The sequence below is a fragment of the Cricetulus griseus genome, chromosome 2 (assembly GCF_003668045.3).
Source record: "Cricetulus griseus strain 17A/GY chromosome 2, alternate assembly CriGri-PICRH-1.0, whole genome shotgun sequence".
In the NCBI taxonomy this organism is placed as follows: domain Eukaryota; kingdom Metazoa; phylum Chordata; class Mammalia; order Rodentia; family Cricetidae; genus Cricetulus; species Cricetulus griseus.
In genome coordinates, this window is record NC_048595.1 from 302,617,958 (window position 1) to 302,639,583 (window position 21,626).

Below are 21,626 nucleotides of genomic sequence, written 5' to 3' on the forward strand. Positions count from 1 at the left end.
ATTCCATTGTTTTTTTTTCCTGCTGAGTAGTACTCCATTGTGTAAATGTACCACAATTTCTCTATCCATTCTTTGGTTGAGGGGCATCTAGGCTGCTTTCAGTTTCTGGCTATTACAAATAATGCTGCTATGAACATGGTTGAACATATGTCCTTGTTATATGAATGTGCTTCTTTTGGGTATATGCCTAGGAGTGGAATTGCTGGATCTTGTGGTAGACTCATTCCCATTTTCTTGAGGAGTCACCATAATGATTTCCACAGTGGCTGTAAAAGTTGGCACTCCCACCAGCAGTGGAGAAGTGTTCCTCTTTCTCTGCATCCTCTCCAGCATAAACTGTCATTGGTATTTTTTATTTTAGCCATTCTGACAGGAGTAAGATGGTATCTCAGAGTTGTTTTGATTTGCATTTCCCTGATGGCTAAGGATGTTGAACACTTTCTTATGTGTCTTTCAGCCATTTTAGATTCCTCTGTTGAGAATTGTCTATTTAGTTCTGTACCCCACTTTTTAATTGGATTGTTTGGTGTTTTAGAGACTAGCTTCTTGAGTTCTTTGTGTATTTTGGAGATCAGCCCTCTATCAGATGTGGGGTTCGTGAATATCTTTTCTCAGTCTGTGGGCTACCGTTTTGTCATGCTGACAGTCTCCTTTGCCTTACAGAAGCTTCTCAGTTTCAGGAGGTCCCATTTATCAATTGTTGACCTCAGTGTCTGTGCTACTGGTTTTATGTTCAGGAAGCTGTCTCCTGTACCGATTAATTCAAGGGTATTTCCCACTTTATCTTCTAGTACGTTCAGTGTGGCTGGGTTTATGTTGATGTCTTTGATCCATTTTGACTTAAGTTTTGTGCAGGTCAAAAGGCTTGGGTCTATCTGTAGTCTTCTACATGTTTGCATCCAGTTATGCCAGCACCATTTGTTGAAGATGTTCTCTTTGTTTGGATTGTTTATCATATATATATTTGGATTGTTTATCAAAAATCAGGTGTTCATAGGTGTGTGAGTTAATATCAGGGTTTTCAATTCTATTCCATTGGACTACCTGTCTATTTTTGTGCCAATACCAAGCTGTTTTCAGGACTACAGCTCTTTAATAGAGCTTAAAGTTAGGGATGGTGATTCCTCCAGAAGTTCCTCTATTGTACAGGGTTGTTAAGGCTATCCTGGGTCTTTTGTTTCTCCACATAAAGTTGAGAATTGTTTTTTCAAGGTCAGTGAAGAATTGTGTTGGGATTTTGATGGGGATTGCATTGAATCTGTAGATTGCTTTTGGTAAGATTGCCATTTTTACTATGTTGATCCTGCCTATCCAGGAGCAAGGGAGATCTTTCAATTTTCTGGTATCTTCTTTAATTTCTTTCTTTAGAGACTCAAAATTCTTATTGTACAGGTCTTTCACTTTTTTGGTTAGTGTTACTCTAAGGTATTTTAGGTTGTTTGTGGCAATTGTAAAGGGTGATGATTCTCTTATTTCTTTCTCCACCAATGTGCCATCTGTATATAGTAGGGCTACAGATGTTTTTGAGTTAATCTTGTATCCTGCCACTTTATTGAAGGTGTTTATCAGCTTTAGGAGTTCCCTTGCTGAGTTTTTTCGGGTCCCTTATGTAGACTATCATATCATCTGCAAATAGTGAGAGTTTGACTTCTTTCTTTCTGATTTGTATTCCCTTAATCTCCTTTTGTTGTCTTATTGCTCTAGCTAGAACATCAATGACAATATTGAAGAGGTATGGAGAGAGTGGACAGCCTTGCCTTTTTCCTGAATTTAGAGGAATTGCGTTGAGTTTCTCACCATTAAATGTGATGTTAGCTCCTGGCTTGCTGTATATTGCTTTTATTATGTTGAGGTATGTTCCTGTTATTCCTGATTTCTCCAGGACCTTTATCATGAAGGGGTGTTGGATTTTGTCAAAGGCTTTTTTGGCATCTAGTGAGATGATCATGTGATTTTTTTCCTCAGTCTGTTCATATGGTGGATTACATTGATGGGTTTTCGTATGTTGAACCCTCATCCTTGCATGCCTGGGATGAAGCCTACTTTATTGGGATGGATGATTTCTTTGATGTGTTCTTGGATTCGATTTGCCAATATTTTATTGAGAATTTTTGCATCAATGTTCATGAGGGATATTGGTCTGTAGTTCTCTTTCTTAGTTGTGTCTTTGTGTGGCTTGGGTATCAAGGTTATTGTGGCCTCATAAAAAGAGTTTGGTAATGACCCTTCTGCTTCTATTGTGTGGAATACTTTGAGGAGAATTGGTATTAGCTGTACTTTGAATTTCTGGTAGAATTCTGCACTGAAGCCATCTGGCCCTGGGCTTTTTTTTGGTTGGGAGACTTCTAATGACTGCTTCAATTTCATTAGAGGTTATAGGTCTATTTAAATTGCTTATCTGTTCTTGATTTAATTTTGGAAGTGAAATCTGTCCATAAAATTGTCCATTTCCTTTAGATTTTCAAATTTTGAGGAGTATAGGTTTTCAAAGTATGACCTGATGATTCTCTGGATTTCCTCTGTGTCTGTTGTTATGTCCCCCTTTTCATTCCTGATTTTATTAATTTGCATGTTTACTCTTTGTTGTTTGGTAATTTTGGATAAAGGTTTGTCTATCTTGTTGATTTTCTTGAAGAACCAACATTTTGTTATATTGATTCTTTGTATTGTTCTACTTTCCATTTTATTGATTTCAGCCCTCAATTTGATTATTTCCTGGCATCTGCTCCCCCGGGGTGTATTGGCGTCTTTGTTTTCTAAAGCTTTCAGTTGTGCTATTAATTCTCTAGTGTGATTATTCTCCTGTTTTTTCATGTGGGCATTTAGCGCTGTGAACTTTCCTCTTAGCACTGCTTTCAAAGTAGGTTTGGGTATGTTGTGTCCACATTCTCATTGAATTCTAGGAAATCTTTAATTTTGCTTTTGATTTCTTCCTGGATCCATGAATTGTGCAATTGGGTGTTACTTAATTTCCATGAGTTTTTAGGTTTTCTGTAGTTCTTGTTGTTGTTAAATTCTAATTTTAAAGCACGGTGGTCTAATAAGACACAGGGGGTTATTTCAAGTTTTCTGTACCTGTTGAGGTTTGCTATGTTGCCAAGTATGTGGTCGATTTTAGAGAAGGTTCCATGTGGTGCTGAGAAGAAGGTAAATTGTTTTGTATTTTGGTGGAGTATTCTATAGGTATCTGTTAAGTCCAATTGCGCCATAACTTCTATTAGATCTTTTATTTCTTTGTTAAGTTTCTGTCTGGTGTTTCTGTCCAGTGATGAGAGTGGAGTGTTGAAATCTCCCACTATAAGTGTGTGCAGTTTTATGTGTGATTTGAGTTTTAGTAATGTTTCTTTTACAAATGTGGATGCCTTTGTATTTGGGGTGTAAATATTCAGAATTGAGACTTCATCCTTATGGATTTCTCCTGTGATGAGTAGGAAGTGACCTTCTTCATCTCTTTTGACTGATTTTAGTTTAAAGTCCAATTTATTGGATATTAGGATTGCTACTCCTGCTTGTTTATTGGGTCCATTTGATTGGAATATCTTTCCCCAACCTTTAATTCTTAGGTATTGTCTGTCTTTGAGTTTGAGGTGAGTTTCTTGTATGCAGCAGAAGGAAGGATTCTGTTTTCTTATCCATTCTGCTAATCTGTGTCTTTTTATTGGCTAGTTGATACCATTAATGTTGATGGATATTAGTGACCCTTGATTATTGTTCATTCTTGTTTGTATTTGATTTGGTGATGGTGGTGAGATTATGTGTGTGATTCTTTCCCTTTTTCCTTTTGGCTGTTCGTAAGTTGGGATTATCTATTGCCTATGTTTTTCTGGTTATAGTTAACTTCCCTGGGTTGGAGTTTTCCTTCCAACACTTTCTGTAGGGCTGGATGGTTGGATATGTATTGTTTGAATCTGCTTTTGTCATGATATATCTTGTTTTCTCCATCTATAATGACTAAAAGCTTTGCTGGGTATAGTAGTCTGTGCTGGCATCCATGGTCTCTTAGTGTAGGTAGAATATCTATCAAGGATCTTCTGGCTTTCAGAGTTTCCAAGGAAAATCAAGTGTGATTCTGATAGGTTTGCCATTATATGTTACTTGACCTTTTTCCTTTGTTTCTCTTAACATTTTCTCTTTGTTGTGTATGTTTGGTGATTTGATTATTATGTGGTGAGGTGATTTTTTTTTGGTTCAGTCTATTTGGTGTTCTGTAGGCTTCTTGTATTTTCATTGGTTTGTCTTTCTTTAGGTTGGGAAAGTTTTCTTCTATGATTTTGTTGAATATGTTTTTCTGCGCCTTTGAGTTGGATTTCTTCACCTTCTTCTATACCTATTATTCTTAGGTTTGGTCTTTTCACAGTGTCCTATAGTTCCTGGATATTTTGTGATAGGGATTTGTTGGACTTAAGACTTTCTTTGGTTGATGAGTCTATTTCCTCTAGTGTGTCTTTAACCCCTGATATTCTGTCTTCTATCTCTTGTATTCTGTTGTTTATGCTTACATCTGTAGTTCCTGATCATTTACCCAGCTTTTCTATTTCCAGCATTCCCTCAGATTGTACTTTCTTCATTGTCTCTATTTCAGTTTTTAGTTCTTGAACTGTTTCCTTGAGAGATTGATATTGGTTGACTTGAAAATTGGTATCTTGTATTTTTTGGTTAGTTTTTTCTTGCATTTCTTTAAGGGATTTTTCTCATGTCCTCTTTGAGATCCTCTATCATTTTCCTGAAGATGTTTTTAAGGTCATTTTCTTTTGGTTCATCTGCATTGTGATGTTCAGGTCTTACTGGTGTATGGTTCCTAGTCTCCAGTGGTGTTATATTGGGTTTTCTGTTGTTGGATGTGTTTTTATCTTGTCCTCTTCTCATCCTTTCTTCTGGTGGGTGTAGTAAAAGTTTCTTGTTCTCCCGGTGGGTATGGGACCAAGGTTCTCTTCTGGTAGATGCAAACAGATCCAATACTCTGATGTCAGTTCTCTTCTCCTGAATGGAGGTGTCACTGTTCCCTAGGTGTGGCAGTGTTCGGGCGTGCAGGGTCCTGGACCGGTGCAGCGGATGGAGGCCGGGCTGCCTCTGGGTGTTTGGATATCGGAACCTGCAGCCAAACTGGTCGGGCACGCAGGTCACTGCGATACAATGATATTAAAACCTCAAAAACACCAGATTTTTATTTTGAACAGTAAACTCAATTTTAAAAATAGTCATATAGTTTTTGCATTTTATCACAACTTAGGCATATCACCAATCTTAGTTATTTGCTGTATCAATTATTTTTAATTATAATTTATCATTTCTACATTTCACTTTTCTCCTTCTAACTACTCCCAGGCCATCCCTTGCTCTCTCTCAAATTCATGGTCACTTATTCTTAATTGTTTTTAAACATACACACACACACACACACACACACACAGAGAGAGAGAGAGAGAGAGAGAGAGAGAGAGAGAGAGAGAGAGAGAGAGACTTAGAGATGACCAATTGGTATTGGATAACCAATTGGGATACTCTTCACTGAGGTAGGCCATTTCTTCTACTCTCATTTTTGAACAAATATGATAAGGTTGGTGGCATAAATTCTAAAAATTTTTTTTTAGATTTCTTAATTTTAGAGAAAGTAGAAGACATTTTTGCATGAATTTTCTGACATGTGTAGTTTTATATTGCATTGATATATTTTTAGAACATGGTGGTGGTCGTGTGTGTATGTATGTATGGAGAGAAAGTGTGTGTGTGTGTGTGTGTGTGTGTGTGTGTGTGTGTGATTTTATTGTTTGGAGTATCCATAATAGTCTCATGACTGATTCAGGGGAGTTGTTAACATAAGTCTGTCTTGGAGAGATGGATAAACTAGGACTTTTAGGAGAAAATCTTGGTTAAGGCAATTATCAAAGACAACATGAGACTCTGAGAGTTCCTTTGAGATCTTTTCCAGGTGATAGCAGACATTTTTGTACTTTAAACACAGGCCTATTATTTAACTAGTAAAAAAGAAAACTAATTAAAGTGAGATTCCTCTCTAGCATGAATTTGTTTTCAGTCTCGTGATGCCCCTGCAGCTCCCTGACTTTGCTTAATTTCAAGCTAGAGAAGTGATCACAAAATCCCTAATAACAAAATGGTTGTCTTCTGTCTATTTACTTATTATACAATAACATGGTGACCATTTTTGTGGTTTGATTCTATTTATCTTGTCACAGATGTTTGGCTCAAAGTTTGATGTCTTACTCAAGCTGATACGTTTGTCTTTACCTGGGCACATGGACTTACATCCAGTATGTTTGTTCCCCACCATGTTTGCTCCTTTTTATTGGGATATAAAGAAGCTTTATAAATGATTCAGGTGGGCTGGAAAGATGGCTCAGAGTTTAAGAGCACTGACTACTCTTCCAGAGGTCCTGAGTTCAATTCGCAGCAACCACATGGTGGCTCACAACCATCTGTTATGAGATATGGTGCCATGTATATCTGGTATGCAGATATACATGGAAGCAGAATGTTGTATACATAAGAAATAAATAAAATTAAAAAATAAATGATTCAGGAAACATATTGTTTGTGTGGAATGGTATTTTAATACCAATAAACAGTGGGATCATATGAGACATGGTTATAAGAGATCAGAAGTAAAACTTTCCTAACTTCCAAATGCCTGGCAACCTTGGTTTTAGAGATTTGGTTGATGCTGACATTTTTTTTTTTTAATCTGAAGCCCATCTGTTCTTGGGTTCCTTTGTGATAATTTTCCCCTTTTTTACTAAACTAGTTTAAAAGGTTTTCTAATGTTGATTTCTACTCTCTTCCCAATCTTTTGTTTTGAATACAAAGCTGTGTCTGTTTTTAAATGTTCTTCCAAAGTCATCTAACCCGAGAATCGAATTCAAGATGGTATACCAAGTGAGAAATTCCTTTTTGCTGTAGGATGTACAATTTTGTCCTACTTATTTCTTGAAGTTCAAGCAATCACTTTCACAATTATTAATTTCCATGTAAATACTTCTGCTTGTTTCATAAGAAGTAAAACCATTTTTGTTGTTAAATTACTTGAAATTCTCTCTCTTAGTCTTTCTCTGTGTATCTCTCTGCCCTTTTACACACACACACACACACACACACACACACACACACACACACACACACACACCACTTTCTACTTATAGGACAGACTCAACTTTGTGTGAATTTTAATGTTCATTGCAAAACCAAGGCTTTGTTCTGCTTAAGGAGGCACATTCTTACCTTTTAAAATTTCCCAATAGAATTTCACAGAATAAAATTGATTCTTTCACAAAAGGGAAAATGATCTGTTCCCTTCATTTTATCTGTAAGGCACTATAAATGCCTCGGTAGTTCCCATGGAAGTGCAAATTTAGTTTAGAATTTTATGAGTGTGCTCACATATGTGTATAAAAATATCATATAAAAAAGTCAGGCTAATTTCTGAAGAATAGAACACATGAGTATGGTAAAAGATTCCTTGGTTCCATGTACTAATTTCAGAAGGCATTGAGGATGTGCTCCCTAAAACATGATGTGTTGGATTGTCTATATGATTTTCTGAATTTTTGAAGCTTTTACTTCTATCATTTTAGACAGAGGGGCACTATGTTGTCCAAGCTTCTGATCCTCTGAAATCATTATCCTCAGTGTTGGGGGTCACAGGTGTGCACCACATTTTCCACTCAAAGTCATTCTCACTTTTGCAGGCAGACTATTGATATTACTTTGACTTTTTTCACAAGTGGAGAGCAGACTCAGCACTCTTGCCAGGGCCAAAGGGAAGTCACATGATCATGTAAAGCACTCAGCCTCTGATAACAGAGCATAACTGGCAGCATTGGATGTCATCTAGCAGTTTGGTTTTGGTCCTACAGCATATATATTATTATAATTTGAATGAATTAATTTGACAGAAGTGTTTGAGCCTGAAACCCTGCCAAGACAAATGGAATTGTTCTTTTTTATTGAGTTAATTTTGGGAGACTCTTTAAATTTTTACATGTATGAGTGTTTTGCCTATATGCATATCTGTGCATTACTTGCACACCTGGTGCCTGGGGACGCCTTAAGAGAGCATCAGATCTCCTGGAACTAGAATCACAGAAGGTTGTGAAGTGCCATGTGCATACTGGTGTTGAACCTGAGTCCTGTAGAAGAATAGCCATGTTCTTAACTGTTGAGTCATCTCTCTAGCCCCCAGTGGAATTGTTCTTGGTAACTTTATTTTATTTGGACTCAAACTACTCTGTGGTAATATATTGTTTATGATTTATTAAAGCCACTGGAGATCAAAATACAAAGTTAATCATAGCCATAGAAGTCAGGCAGTAGTGCCACACACCTTTAACCCCAGGATTTGGGATCATGCACCTTTAATTCCAGCAATAGAGAGATATAAAAGACAGGAGCAAGGCTGTATTCTGGTAATTACTCTCTAGCCATGGTGAGGACAGGATAGCCATTTCAACCTTGGATGAGGTAAGAGTTCTCTGATCCCTGGCTTCTTTGTTTCTCTGAATTTCAGCTTGAACCTTGATATCTGTCTCTGGGTTTATATAATTCATAGTACAATACTCTACCTTTGAAAAATTTATAGACCAAAAAGATGGCTATGGTAAACATTTCTTTATCCCAAATTGTGGTATGTTATATAATTACAAAAATCATGACAGCAAAACAGGAATACAAGCAATTTTCTTAAGGGGGATATCTAACAAAATTCTTAATTAATGGTAATGAATTTTGACTTTCCTACCTCCAATTTCAGAGTGTTTATCAAGGGGAAAAGCAATTCCTTTTACATATAGCTAAATATAACAGATAACTTCCTTAGAGTAGCATATCCTTTTTTTCTGTATAATCATCAGTTATATGTAATTTTTATTATCTAACCATCAATGAATTTACTCATCAAAATGTTTAAAATCAAGTAGACATTTTTTTTATGCTATGAGATGAAGAAACACAAGTCTCTTGCCTTTCATTATTATCTCTGGAAATTTATGCTGTAAACAATACTGCATCCCAACCAATAGCAATGATAGACAAAAACTGATTTGACAAGGTTTGGAAGACAGTGTGTTCCCCAGAGGAAAATCATTCTAAGAAGCAATGCAACAAATGATGCAGAAACCATGAGCCTGTGCTGTGGGTCCTGAACGTCTCCAGAGACAAAATACCAAGCTGCTCTGCACAACATTGGAAGGAACAGGAACCAGGCTTGTGGGTAAAAGTACAGGCTCAAATAGAACCTCCCTTCACTCATCTGGCCCTATTACACAAGGGCAAGAAAGACAGTTGGCCCAAGCTCTATTTACCCTTTCAGATCTGTGGTGGTTTGACTAAAAAATAGGCCCCATAGGCTATAGAGAATGGCCTATTGGGAGGCATGGTCTTTTGGGGGTAGGCATGGAATTATTGCAGGAAGTGTGTTACTGGGCTGGGATGGGGGGCTTTGAGGTTTCAGATGCTCAACCCAGGTCCACTGTCACTCTTTACCTGCTCTCTGCTGATCTAGACGGACAGACAACTCTCAGCTCCTTTTCTGGCAGTAGGTGTGCCTGTTTGCTATATGCTTCCCACCATGATAATAATGGAATAAAACTCTGAAACTATAAACCAGTTCCAATCAAATGTGTTGGGGGATATTTGTACACTGTGTGAAAGTGTATTGCTGTGATTGGTGTAATAAAAAGCTAAATGGCCAATATCTAGGCAGGAGCTATAGGCAGAATTTCTGAGCAGAGAGATGACTCTGGGAAGAAGAAAGGTGGAGTCGCCAGCCAAATACAGAACAAGTTGGAGGTACTGAATGAAAAAGAGGTAACCAAAGCATGTGGCAGGACATAGATTATTAGAAATGGGTTAATTTAAGTTCTAAGAACAACTTAGAAACAAGCCTAAGCTATAGGCTGACTATCTTAATTAACAAGAAGCCTGTGTGACATTATTTGGGAGCTGTCTGGCAGGACAGATAATGACTTGCTATATAAATGCTTCATTTTATAAGAGTTGCAATAGTCATGACTTCTCTTCACAGCAGTAGAAGCCCTAAGTAAGTCAAGATCCATCAGAATTTACTTAGTTTTATGCTTTTTATATACCTATCCTGACTTGGAAGAACGTTTTTCTCACCTTTGCTGTCATACTGAAGCCTGTACAAATAATCAGTGTGGCACCTACCAGATTGCCTCTACTGATTGAGAGGTTTAGCATCCCAGGTAGAGTGTAAGAACTCCTCCATGATATACCTTATCATAGCTTCTGACATTGAAGAGGCTATCAATTTGTATGTACTAAAGCAAGGAAAAAAAAAGGGAGAACCATTGACTATTGCAAGGCATTTAATTCTTAAGAAGCAGTGTCATTCTTCCAGATAATAATTCAGCATAGTTACTTGAATCCTGCTGTTGCCTGTGCTCCTGTGTTGTTGAGATAGCCTCTAAGAAGAGGCTAAGTTATGAGTATTAAATGCCATCAGATTCATTAAGTACATGCATCCTGCCATAAGGAGAAGTGCTTCAGCATGGCTAGTTGTATGACTAGCTTATTGTTTGCAGTGAAAAGAAATGAAAAGCTGTTACAAAACATGGCACGTGGCTGTTAGCACTGAAACAACCTGAGTTGCTTTCTGAGAGTACTGTCACTGTTCTATTCTTACTAAATATTAAGCAAGTTTCTGTGCTAAAAATATATTGAGCTAAAACAGTGGATTAAGAAAGATGTTGTTCTACATCCATCTTCTAATTTTCATTTAATGGGTCTAAATTCCTTGAAGTCTCAGACGTTAAAATTGACTTTCAGAAATCTCAAGTTATGGTTCTGAATCCCTTTGAGGAGGTGCTTATGAATATTACCTGTACCTCTAGATACACTGTATTGATGTGAGACTCATTGGAACACAGAATTAGTGAGAAGTGCACGATGAATAATGGGTTCAGTGTGGAGAGTTTAAATATTCCAAAGAACAGACTCTGAATGGTATTATAAAATGTCTTGAAGCTTCGTTTTTGATTTTGAAACGTTACAGTGCTTGCTTATTGTCCCAGCATGATCTTCAGCACAGTTGGGTAGTGCTTTTTTAAAGTAATACAAATGCATGAGTGTCAGAAATACCTTCAAATATCGGGGACTGCATCTTTAAGGAGTGCATTTGGCATTAAACAGCCTTTTCCAGCTAATGAATTTCTCAAGTTACAAGAATAATGGCCTTTTTAATCTTAGCAAGAGTAATTAAACAGACATTTGTTATTAATGATGTTGTTAATGATAGAAGATATTGAATTTTCACTTTGGGTGTTACATTGCTAGAGAGTGATTGTTTCAAATATCAGACACATGAATAGATGATGGTTTTAAAAGCACAATATCTCCTTAAGAGAATTGTAAAGTACTAATTATTTAAAACAGAGAAAACTACCTTAACTTTCATTAATACCAAGAAAACGAAATACTTCCAATTTGAATCACAGTGTTACAGGTAGAGGATTTGTGTGATGAATTCTGCTCACCCATTGAAATGCTTATTCTACTGAAAGAGATGTGTGTATAAGCAAGAGAACATTAAAGAAAAGAAAACCAACAGTATATATATATATAAGAAGAGGTTTATTGTAGAACAGTATATATATATAAGAACAGTATATATATATATATTTATATAGAACAGTATATATATATATATATATATATAAGAAGAGGCTTAGGTGATTTTGGCTCCTGAGAATCCCACCTTTTTCAAGGTGAGAAGCCAGGACATCCATTGTGTTCCGACTTTGCGATCTGACTGACAATTGGAGTAGTTGCTGTTAAGTTCTGGATTGAGTTCCAAGGACCATCATCTGAGGGTAGGAGATGTGTTTAAGCTGTGAGAGGGTAATTTACCTTCTATCTTTCTTTTTGTTCAATATGGCCTCTCATCTGACTCAATGCTATTTATGGACTTTGGATAGAACAATCTTTTATTAGTATATATTAATAATATGTGATAATGGCATTTTCATACGTGTGTTTTAATATACTCAGTCTGTCTAATCCTCCTTATATTCTGATGATTCTCTTCCTGAAACTTGAAAGTAAGAGGAAACTTGACCCAATGACATTAATTAGGATGATTTACAGAAGCATGAGTAACTTGCTAGTAGTTACACCACTGAAGAAAATGTCTTCTTGTCCTGGCAATGATTAACTTCTTCAAATCGTCAGGGAGGAGGGGAGTCCCTTGATCTCATTATCTGTGACAGGATGCCGAGGGCCCCATTCTTATATCTATCTTGTATAGATCTTGTATAGTGTGTTGTATAGGTCATCACAAATAATTTCCATTTTGGACACAAGGATGATGTCATGCCTAGAAAATGCATTCTCATCCTTTGTTTGTCTCTTACATCCCTCTACCAATCTTTTCTCAGGATATGAATACACTTGTAAACAACTTTTCAAAATACCCTCAGAGAAATATCAAGAAATGATGTTCCATTAGTTTTTCACAGTGCTGCCTGTTAGCCCAGTCAAGTTGACAAAAAAATTAAGAACTGCAATATAGCAGCCAGTGGTCTGAGAGAATTATTATTTAATGTCTTCTTCAAATTAGAACAAAAATTATGATCACTTCAGTCCATTTCCTCAGTGATCTTCAAAATCCACCCTAACTTTAGGTTTCAAAGGTTACATTAATTGACATTATTTAAATATTTATTGCATACACATATCCATGATAGGCAGTCCTACTCACTGAGTCTAGATGTGTGGAAATTGCATTTTAAAAGCGCATAATAATATAAATAATAAGCTAAAGCAAGAATGCAGGAAGACAAAAGTCCTTTTCATCTTGTTTAAATAGTATTAATAAATAGGTTAAAAAAATGGAACTATTCAGGTTGAAACCACTGAATCTTCTTTTAGTCCTACCTAGTAACTGAAAATAGTTCAAATCCTGGTTGTTCTGCCTTTGGTTGTCTTCTGACAGGACTGCCTCTACATTGCCCAAAGACAATTATTTAGGAAGGTGAGACTGAATAGCAAATGAACCGATTTTATGGGTTATTGTGCAGGATGGGCTACCTGGAAGTGCTGGGAGATGATGGCCAGAACCACACATTGATCAGGATTGCTTAAGTATCCATTCTTCTTGCTGACTAAATGCCCTACTTCTTAAGTCAGAGATTTAAGAGAAACTCAGGCTTACAGCATCTCTTTGACCATTTTTTCTCTAATTTTTAACCTTCATTCATTTCTTTCATTAGTATATTTCTATCAGTTTTAGACATAGCTTGTTGAGGCAGCTAGAGCTCTAGCTATTATATTAGAGACTTAAATAACTTAATTCTCATGGTATTATGTCAATATTGAGCATAAGCTCCATATTTTCTCAATCAAATAAGGAAAAGAGAAGAAATTTTCTCTCTCACAGACTGTATATAAACAATGTAACAGATAGGCCCATTTGTTTCTGGTAGCCACTTTGTGACAGTAAATGAGCCAGGCTTAGGATGAATATAATCCTAAGGGCATAATGGTGGTGTCAGATGCTTACTCTAAAGTGCCTTAACAAATATATATATAGCTATTTTATCAGTAATCAATAAGTATGTCCATTATTATAAGGATATGAATAGTGACTGTATTTTATTTTATTTAGTTTTTCATTTTTATTTAAATTAGAAACAAGTTTCTTTTACATGTCAATCTCAGTTCCCTGTCCCTACCCTCCTCCCCTTCCCCCCACCGGCCCCCTATCCCAACTCCTATCTAATCCCCATTTGGAGCAGGGCCTAGACCTTCCCCAGTGTGTCTAGGCTGAGAGAGTATCCCTCTATGTGGAGAGGGCTCCCAAAGTTCATTTGTGTACTAGGGGTAAATACTGATCCACCCCATATTGTGGTGGATTTTAGTAGAGGTAACTAATACTCTAGGAATCTGAGAATCGGGAAATTTGTATATTATAGCACTTATATTGAGGAAATTGCATGATCTATTATTGTCAGAAGCCATGAAATTCATTTTTAGTGAGGTTGAATGAGGGAACTAGAACACAAGATGGTTAAGAAAGAGTTCATTTACTCATAGACATTTTGTCTCCACATGTTATCTAACAGTTCAAAAAGAGTCCAGAGAAAAGGAAAATCTATTGCTAGAATTGTCTTTGACGTTTGGCCAGAGTGATGGATAACAATGTGGAAGTGAAATGCTGAACTGCAGCTGTAGAGGATGAAGAAAGAAGTTAGAAGGCTCTAGGAGGTTGGCATGCTAGGATTCTAGGATTTATGTATTATAGAAAATCAAAAGAACCATAAGAAGATTATTCTGTAGAGAAGACCCAGATGACTCATCTAACATCAAAAGCATTCAGGCTTCACTGAGAAGTGAAATCAGAATCACTGAGGAGTTTGGTGGTGACCCCTTTCTTTACCACGGGAAACACTAGTTGATGGCAGGAGAGGCAATCATAGAGCAGAGATCTTCAGGAGCTTATGGATCGCTGGAGCTCTGAAGCAGTAATGCTGATATAGTAGTGATAACTGCCAAAAATCAAAGGATATGAATTATGCTGGGCTTGGCACAGTCAGGGATTGCTAAGAAGACTGTATATAGTATGTTGTTTACAGAGAAGAACAACCTTAAATTTAAAGAGGATATTGATTTTATATTTAGCATATTATAAAAACAAGTATTAATGAGTAGGGGGGTCCCAACTTCAGGGACTCAATTTCTAGCTACAAAATACTGTGACTAACTAAGGTACCTGTGTGCTCATGTCTTGAAGCATGGCAGTCCCAAACATTTCTAGGGCTGATGTGGACAGGGTCTTAACTTGTACTGTGTAAGTAATAAACCTGATGGATAGAATGTTCCTGTTAGAATGGGAGGACTACTCAGATATAGAGATCTGTGGGACCCTGACCAAAGCTTATCTTAGTGAAGTTCCAATATGTTCTTGAGCCGACCTAATGTTTATTTACTCACTCACCAACTGTACAACTTAGAATTAGATACTAAAAAGTTTAGAATAACTGAAATTGAAATCTTGGCCTATGGATTGAGAGCCATTAGAATGGAAAAGGAAAAGCAAATGACTTTTGGACTGCCTCCTACATCAACTGAAATAGGGAATTGAAAATCATTATTACTGTCAAGAGAAAAGCCACTGATTAGAATTGTCTTTAAGTACTTTAAAGATACAAAAGTAGTGGTCTCTATCATATTGGTACAAATCACATATCTAGTCCCTAGGGTCTAAGGCAAAGATATGAATGACATTTGCAATGAGGAATAACATTTTCACTGAGAAAATCTGACAAGTTACTAAGTTCTGGAAAGACCCATATGAGCTGGGTTCAGTTGTATCTCCCAAGTAGTTGAGTTGACCATAGCTAGCAGAAGTTCACAAGAAGTGACAAATGTATAAGAAATCAAAGTGAAAAAGAAAGCATGAGGAAAGTATAAGTCAATAGTATATTCTTGCCCCTCTTTCATGTCAACCCTAACATTTTACCTGAATCTTCCTTACTTTGTGACTATATTCTTATGAAAGATAAAGTGTCATTCATAAAGGTTGGAGGAAGAGAAAATTCCAAAGCTTGGTGCTGGATGGATTGATTCAGAATGTGGGTTTAACCAAGAAGTGATGTGGTTGAATTGCAAGCTACATTCAGACATGATTCCTAATGTTAGTGATTTAAGAGATACAATAGGTCATAGTTCTGTAGAAGCATTAGCTTGAGACTGTATATGAAATCATACACATTTGAGAAGGTATGACTGGTTTCTAGCATTGAGAGTGGGGCATAGAAGAAAGGGAATATACTTCCAACGCACCCAGCAAGATCTCACTGAAATTTAAAGTATTCTAGTTTCTCTGTGCTCAAGAGTCAATGTGTTAGAAGAGTATTCACTGCCTTGCAGAAGTGATTGACTTGACTAGTAAATTCAAACAGGGTTCCTAGATTACAGCAGGTAGGAATAAAGTTAATCGAGATCTAGTTGCTAGTTCCTGCCCCACTCCATTGCCTATTGGCCCTGTGATTCCATAAACATGATAACTCCAGCATGAAAAGGAAATGATCACTAGGGTTCAGCTTCCTTAGGAATTAGTGTTTGGGTCATAACACTGGGAAGATTGCAAGGCCATGAGAGGAAAGAGATGAGAAAAAAGGAGATTTAGAATGGGTATAAAGGAAGGAGACTGAGTACCACTTATGGTCCTGAAATGATGTAGAAGTAGGGTATATAAGCTCTCAGGATTAATCTCCCCTGAACCCTGGAATGACTTTACTTAGACAATGAAAAGCTAGGTTCATGCAACTCAAGGATGGACAATTGTAACACTGGTGTCCATCACTTAGATATCCTTCCAGTAACAAACTGCCATCCTGCTGCTCCAAGTATGAGTGTGGCCCCTTGAGATCTACTTTACTATTTGGCCCATAGAGAACCCAAGCAAATGGACAGGGAAAAGCAGCACTCCAGGGCTTAGATATTCTACCTACTGCAAAATTATCTACTAGTCATCACTGTGGCTGAAAATGTCTCAAGACTATGCTGTGTTGAAGGCCCTGCCTGGCTAATTCCCCTTGTATCTGGACCTCCTCTCCTAGGCATCAGAGCTGCAGCACAGCTTGAGAATTTAGGTCTCTCCATGGTACCTCCTTTTCCTTTACCCTAAACTGTTTACTGGCACTCCTCAACAAGAAATGCCCTCACTTACTCCAGGCTATTAGTTGTAATGCTATATTTACATCTCCTTTCTGGTGGATTTAACTATCACAGGTAATGAAGATGTGAGCTCCTTTCGCAAACATTAGAGCAAAGAAGCTACCTATTCATATTTCTCTTTATTTTCTGGGAGTGTAGATTGTATAAATGTAATATCTTCAAGCTGCTTGTCCAACTACTCATTGTTAGAAGTAGAAAGGCCTTTTTCATGAATGTCCATGTGGCATTCTGAGATTCAATTTAGCAGTAAAGAATAAGAGGCATGATACCTCCATTTTCTACTCCATGTTGGTCTCTAGATTATTTCTGTCCCACACAAAGCCAGGATATCATGGACCCGAAACTCTGCTTATGTAAAGAAGTTACACTGAAGCCAAGGCTTCAGCTCACAGAGTTGGACTTAGAATAGTACAGTGTTGATTGATTAAATTATAGAAAGTGATAGCACTTAGGAGGGAATTGCTTTTAACATTTCAGCATAATCCTCTGAGCTGTTGTTTAGTCACTCTTACTAACATGAATTAAGTCTTGGGCTGATTTTGGCTTTCTCAATGAGTAGATGTTTGTTTTTAAACCAGAGGTTCAATGGGAGGTTGTTTTCAGTGGAAAGGAAGCCCTTTCTTGGTCATGCTTGAGGATAGTTCCCATAGTGACATCATGATGAGCATGCTTCCTTTCAGCTTTTAAATCTTTATTTCTTCCAAGGAAAAACAAATACTTAAACAAAGCTTTAAAAAGACTCACCAAGCTCTAGAGAATTAAGTTTTCAGAGGGTAGAACCTTGTGCTTCTTTGAATGTAGGGTTCAGGCTGTCCTGAGTCTGGCTTCTAGCAGACCCTGTCCCAAGGCAGTGATCCTTTTAGATTGTTCTCATCAGGAACATCAGCCATCTTGAGTTCAGGGTCATTTGAATCACACGGCTAACCTGATTCTTTTTATTTTCCAAAATATCATAAATAGTTTCCCCTAGTTTTTTTAGAAGGGGAAAAAAATCTGGCTTCAGTTGTTAATTTCCTCTGTTCTGTCAAGATTAGGCTAGTAGTTCTGAGTAATTCTGGTTCATTTTCTCAAGGGAATAGGCCTGAAATAATCCAATGTTTATTTTTATACAATTTCTCACAGTACTACAACATTGCAGTGACTTCCTGGGATGTTTCTAGTTTTTCACAGGGCAAGAGGCCATTCTCAGAGGTAGCTCCTTCATGTAACCCTAAAAATGGCACTTTCCCACATTATAGTTTATCAGGAAGTTGAAAGTTCAGTGGCCCTCTTTTCTTTCTTGTCACAGGGAAAGGAAAAAATAAGGGGCAGTTCCAGCTTCCAGCCGGTCATTCCATTGCAGGGCTTTGGAACCTGGGAAAGAAGAGGGAGGCTGGAGTGTATCTTGGCTGGGAGATGTCTGGACTGGGAAACAGGACTCTCTGTCATTCCCTGTGTCACTCTCCAAGTGACCCTGACCTCTTCCCAGCATTCCTGACCCCACCTCTAAGTTGGGAGAAATGTTGATCATCATGTAACTCTGAGAGCACTCCCTCAGTTTTGAGACTGAACAAAAAAATTAGATTTGTGTTTGAAAAACTGGCTTTGTCTCCATAATTGGGCTTCAACCTATCTTCTGGATTCATATTGTAGGACTCACAATTCAGTACCCCTGACATAAGCCCAGATTATGGACTCACAGTCCCTTCAACATAAGGATAGCCCTTCCTTCTCTATATCCTTCCTCTGCACACGCTGCTGTTTCTGAAAGAGGGTCAGCTCAGTCCGTTCTCCTTTTTTTCCTCCTGAAACCATATGATGTTAAATTGATATTTCACTTGGATACTTAATCTTGCTAGTATGTTTGTAGGATTAGTGTAACTTTTTTGTGTGTGTTTTTTTTTTTAAATTTCTTCTAACACAGAATAAGTACATGGAAACATTAAAATATCTACTTGATCTATCTCTATATCAAGTATTTAGCAGTTCAAGTTTGAGTTTAGTGTCATCATGAACCTTCATGGACAATCACACATCATGAAGTTCTTTGTGAAAATGTGATTGTGCTCTGTATATTCATGTGCACAAAGTGGGCAACAAAAAAACTATTTGAAACAGTCTAAAGTGTTAAACTTGATCCTAGAAGGCAAAAGTGGCTAAATTGTATTAGGTCCAGAGCTATTTTTAAGTTTTCTGTTTCATAACAAGTCTAGTCTATTTCAGTGTATTGTTCTCTGTACAAGGTCTCCCCGTAAGTGTACATTAGTATAGACTGCCAGCATTCTCAAAGTTTCAGAGATGGATTCCTGATTACTTGTTTCCTGCCCCGGGGATTCTTGCTGTTAGGATTGTCATTAAACAAAGCAGACTCCCTGGCATTGTGTTCTGATAAACAATTTGCACCTTAGTAAACTGATTAATGAAATAGGTTTGTTTTGATAATTGATCCTTGACTTGTTTTTTAAAGGACAGAAAAACCTTAAAGGACTTCTATATTTGTAATAGTTGTTGTCTTGGACTTTTAGAAGGATTTAGAAATTCTATTTTAAAAAGAACATTGAACGGTACAAACGTTCAGTTATGAGATGGAAGAGTTCTGATGGTCTATTTACAGCATGGTATCCTATGTTAATAATAACATATTAACATACAGACTCAGTCAGGATAATGTTTTTGAAGGGTTCCATCCCTAAAAAGCTAAATATATATTAATTTCAGCCTGATAGTAGCAATCACATACCAATGTATATATGTCTCAAAATACGTAGTATAAATGTGATGTGTATTTTTTGGCCTTGAAGGTAGAAGGAAAAGAGCATTAACAAATGATTTGGAACTGGAAAGCACTATTTCAATCATAATGCAATTGCCATTAATAAACAGACATATCAAAGTTATGAGCTACCAGAACTTGTATTAACCAGTCTAGTTTCAGACTATTCAGACACAAGGTGAGAGATGGAATCCTTACCACAGAGGCAATGTATTCGGTAGTACTGCACATAGAGTAAAAACATGTTGTCTGAAGTACTAACACCATGTACTACTGAGTACAAAGACTAACAAATAAATCTGTTGATTCACTGAGTTAAAAAATGCTCCTTAGTTATGACTGTTCTTCATCTGATGCACTGAGTCAATAATTCTAGCAGTCATGCAGCCAGAAAAAGGGAGAGGTTTTCCCAATAAATCTATTGTAATCATGTGATGATTTGACAGCCATTCCCTTGTTTTCTAGTATTTAATTACATTTCAAGTTAGGAGTTTTTTTTTTTTTTTCCTAACAAAGATTCATTCAAATATACCAACAGATATCAATTGTAACATAACTTAAAAGCCAGGGGGATGATGAGACATAGTAAGCAACATCAGCATCTCAGGTAGAGACTTTGAGGTGACTAGTCATTTGAATTCTTGTGTATATTTGCTGGTGATTTTTAAATATATATTGGTACAGCACTGCCATTCGAAGGCAAGGAGATGTTCAGAACTACTGGGGTGAAACATATAAAAGTAGATCTTTCTTTTATAAAGACTGATTTTTCCACTTGCAAGTGTCTATAGGCAAGAGAGTCTGTGCACTTAATGGTGAACAGGTAACTGAGAGCACATGATAGGAGTAATATGTAATGTATGGCATGTACATTGTCAAGATTTATGGGCAGTTTCCATCTCTACTGTAGGACAGTTTTATAAGCGGTGGAAAATACATGATTGTGGCATCTTGACCTCTCAGAATTCCCGTAGGACATGGTCATGGCCAGAGATGGATTTTGATAGAGACAGATTCTTATTTTAAATTCTTTATATTTCTTTTACTGTTTGGGAGGAAACCCTTTGGGCATTGCTGGAGAAAAGTGAATGGAAGAGTACTTGTTCTTAACTAGTTAATGAGAAACTGAGATAAACAAAGAAGTTGCTTAAATATAAATTTTTCTCCTCATGAGACAAATTTGTCTCATTAAAATGCTCTTTATATTTTGCATTCTTATTTTGATTGAAAGAAATCTTATTCTACAAAATTCCAATAACATGTTAAAATTTTATTTGTGACAGAAATTTCAACTTCTTATCTTAATAATTCAAATTAATATAGTGGTGTTTCATGTTTCAAGTAATAGTAGTAGCAAAGTAGTATTAGTACTAGTAGAAGTAATGACAATGATAATAAAAATCACTACTACTTTTCTCTTAAGGAAAACCAAGCTCAAAGAACTTATATTCTTGTCCTCCATGCCAAAGATGACAACTAAGGAGGTTGAGTGGACACAGATTAACCTTTTCTTCTTCTCTAGCTCCCTCTCTATCATGCTGAACCACAATAGTTGATCTAAAAATACACAATCTTTCCATTGCAAAGGGAAAGCCTTGAATGTCTGAACATAGGAAAGACAGAATAATAACTTCACAAGATAGTAGCTGACATACAAATGCCTGAGAGGTCAAAGCTCTAATTTAGTGTGTGGGCTAAGAGTGATTTCTTTTGAATGCATTTTCTTTCTATGTAAATACAGTATGATGGAAGGTATGGAAATTTATGATTAGTAATTTATGGGGAGTGGCATTTAAAGATTTCCAAAACATGACTCATTTTTGTATTAAATTATGAAATAAAGTTTCTTTTAAAGCTCCAATTTTTCCACTTAGTGTCTTTCCTCTCACCATCTATTAACTGTCTTCCATTTGAGATCTACTACCCTATTATTTTCATTTGATTATGTCACTTTGAAACCTGTGTAATATCAATCATTTTAAATTTATTGTGAATTTGAGTGAATAAGCTGCTTCTTTTTTGAATATTTGTATTTTGACATTTTCATTATAGAATAAAAGGCCATATATCCAATTATAATAATGAATTCAGACATCAACTATGAGGTATAAAATGTTTCATTTATGGAAAGGTGGGAAGGAATATATTCTGTTCTTTTAAAATCACA